Below are 3,903 nucleotides of genomic sequence, written 5' to 3'. Positions count from 1 at the left end.
AGGAAAAAGGCGGTAGCTTTGCATGGTTAGGAGTGTTGGATAAGGTGTCTAAGTCCATAACTATTTCTGGTATGTACTTGACCCGACCCGGCATGGTCCATTTGGGTTGCATGGCACCATGTAATTGGATAAACTAAAATGAGAGAAATAACACTTATGATTTATTAATATATTATAAGTTCTAATATATTAATAATATTATTTAATTAGTTTGATCAAGAATTAATTTAGAATTAATTAAGTGATCAAAAGATAACTAATTAAATATATGGGTAGATTATGTAAATCTTCCATATCTTATATAGTGGGCTAAGAGGCTCCATGGATTATCAAGTTGGGTTCCACCCATAGGATGCTCCATGGATGCTCCATGGGAGTTACAAACCTATGGGTCATGGAAATGAAGAGTCATGACACATTAGGGTTTACATGGTGTAACCCTAGATGTGTCAACACTATATAAGAAACCCATTCTCCACCAAAATCGTGTACAAATAAGAAACAAGAGGGCTAGGCCGATTTTAGAAGTGTGTATTCTCTCTAAAGTCATTCCAAAAGCATTTGGTGTTGTGTGAAGCATTTGAGGCATCACACTTGGGGTGCTAGGCTCACAAGGTTTCAAGGATCATAAGCAACAACAAGGTAAGTTATTCTATCTTTCATGCAAGTTAAAATTTGTTCCCCATGTATGCTAGATAGGAATATAACCTTGGAATTCAACTTTGCATGATAATTAGACAAACATAGATCCAAGGTTATTAGGGTTGCATGTACACTTAGGAAGTGTTAGAATGCTCAAAACCCATCAGTGGTATTAGAGCCAGGTTCGTTTGTTTTTTTTTTTTTTTTTTTTGTGCAAACAGCTTGAAAAAAAATCGTTTTTCTGTTTTCTGCTCGTATGAAAGTTTGCACATTTGTTGCTGGAAATGGACTAGAAACATTACCCTAAACTGTTTTGATGTTTTAAAGCTTGTTTTAGATGGTGTAATGTTTATGCTAATCCATTTACAATGGCAATTATTAAAATTACAAGTTTTTTTTAAGTGTAATTTTTGATTCTTGAAAGTGTTCATATTCATGTTCTTGAACTTATGAAGATTAGATGATCATAGGAATTGTTTGTAACCTTCATGGTAGTTTAATTCATGATCATAATGTGTTTTAATGGAGTCCATAACTTGTCCTCAAGTTATGGAAAACCAAAAGTCTCACTTTTATTAAAGCCATTAAAAGAACACAAGAGTTATAAAAATGAAGAGTCTTCATTTTTATTACTCAATTAATTCATAAGTTATAAGAAATGAAAAGTTTTGGAAGTTTACAAAACTTACCCTCAAGTTTTGGAACATGTAAAGTCTTGATTAAAACTTTAGTTCCAACCCTTAGAATTTTAAAAGTTAAAATTCAACCCTTATACTTTATAATATTATAAGTTACTAATATATATGTATAACGTCAAGTCGTCTTACCGCTAGTACGCCTCATTCACGAAGCCGGTCTATAAGGGGGGTATAAGGTTGTTGCCTATAAAATGGCAACTTAATGGGTGTCCACTCTCACCCACCGCTTCCTTGATCGGTGGAGGGTCGTTAGCCGAACGGGTAAGACAAGGACTTATAAATTCTCATAAAAGTATGATGAATATTATAAAGTAACTAAATGCTTTTATTAAATTCCCAATCTTAGTTACTTTAGGAAAATGTGAATAAGGTGCTAATCCATGAAATTACACTTTACACTTTGTTTAAGTCGTTGGTGGAGCGTGTGTGGTTAACCGGCACACTAACTTGGACTTAACAAGGTAGGTAAAGGGTGACTTAAGGTTTACCATAGCATCGGTGGAGCGTGTGTGGTTTACCGGCACATCGATTGAGTGATAAACCTTGAGGGTACCAAGTGATTTGCATGGTTACTTCACACCTCGTTTTGTGATCCTCGGTATCCCAGTCACAAAACTTGGAGGGCACACTCGAGATTGAAACATGCCTTTGAAAAGTTCATTGAATCTCAAAAGAATCTAGGAATTTCTAAGAACCAATTAAAAACCTAATATTTATATTTCGTTTTTCATGGTGGAAATTGGTGAATCGTCATTCACCTACCTTTCAAATATGTTATAGCTTGGATTACGGCATACCTCTTCTAAGTTATAATATATTGTGATTGGATCCTAGCCTTAATATTACATTTGGGTGTTTTATTAAGGACTCTCTTAATATCTAAACTAATCTTGTTCTCTTCTTTCAGATGTCTTCAAATAATGCTGCTTTTGGCTCTAATCCTAATGGCTCCTTTACCCTTATGAACTTGTGTGGGAAAGTCACTTTTGATGGATCCAACTTCAATGAATGGATCAGAAACATCAGGATGATTACCCGCTACGAGGACAAAGAATATGTCCTTGACAAGGAGCTTAAGGAGATTGATGAGACCACTGCAACTCCCCAGGAGATCGCTGACTTCCGGACACATGAAAGGGATGCTACAAAAGTGGCATGCATCATGTTGGCCACCATGACAGCGGAACTCCAAAAGTCCTATGAGGACTTCTACCCTTTTGAAATGCACCAAGATCTGATGGAAAGATACCATCAAAGTGTACGACAAGAGATGTATAAAATCATATGCTCTATCATAACAACCATGATGAAGGACGGGGAATCCGTCACGAGCCACATGCAGAAAATGCAAAGGTATATGGATCGGTTGCTGAAGCTTAATGTGAACTTCCCTGAGGAGCTTGCAATAGATATCATTTTGCACTCCTTACCATCGTGCTATGATCAATTCCGCATGACATATCACATGAATAAGGAAGAGGTCACACTCAGCAAACTTCAGGGACTCCTCAAGACCGCAGAAACAGGTCTTAAGGGTAAGTCGGTTGTTAACACTCCTACTCCAAACTCCGCCCCGGTTTTGGAAATCGGGAAAGGTAGAGGGAAGAATAGGAAGAGCTCTTCGAAGGGTACCAAGGCTAGGACCCTTGATGGCTCTTCTTCAAGTGGAACCAAGAAAGGTTTTGTCACTCCTTCTTCTGACCCTAAAGAGGCTGAATGCTTCTATTGCCATGAAAAGTCACATTGGAAGCGGAACTGCCCAAAGTACCAGCAAGATGTGAAGGATGGGAAAGTTAAACCCAACCATGCAGGTATTTACACTATCTTATCTAATAACTCACCCTATTCTAACTCTTGGGTCCTTGATACCGGTTGTGGTATTCATATCTGTTCTGATTTGCAGGGACTAAGAAGAAGTGAGAATATGGAGCATGGAAGAATAAACTTAATCATGGGGAATAGGAAAGCTTTACCAGTCACCAAGATTGGAGTTTATACTCTATCGCTAAGTAGTGGGTTTAGTTTAGATTTGAATCAATGTTGTTATTCGCCAGAAATCGAAAGAAATATTATTTCCTTTCATGCATTGTATAAACAAGGTTTCACCTTTTCATTTGATAATGAAGTTGGTTCGATTAATGCTTTCTTTAATAATGTTCTTTATTTTAAAGCATTACCTTGTGATGGTGTGTATGAAACTGTATCTGTGGTTGATGACTTAGGAAATAATGTATTGTGTATTGATTATGTTAATGATAATAACTTGGATAAAGCATCATTATGGCATTGTCGTCTTGGACATATAAGCAAGAAACGCATAGGCCAACTCCAAAAGGATGGAGTATTGGAGTCATTTGACCTAAAGTCAGATGATAGTTGCGAATCATGCTTACTTGGAAAAATGACAAAGTCACCCTTCATAGGTTCTTGTAAGAGGGGTGAAGGTTTGTTGGATCTTATACACACGGATGTGTGTGTGCCCTTCAAACAAGCCACAAGGGATGCTAATCGTTATTATTTGACTTTTACTGATGATTACAGTAGATATGGATATGTCTACTTA

Source organism: Lactuca virosa, chromosome 6, assembly GCF_052849685.1.
Source record: "Lactuca virosa cultivar CGN04683 chromosome 6, Lactuca_virosa_CGN04683_v6, whole genome shotgun sequence".
Classification (NCBI taxonomy): Eukaryota; Viridiplantae; Streptophyta; class Magnoliopsida; order Asterales; family Asteraceae; genus Lactuca; species Lactuca virosa.
Note: the sequence above shows the minus strand (reverse complement) of the source record.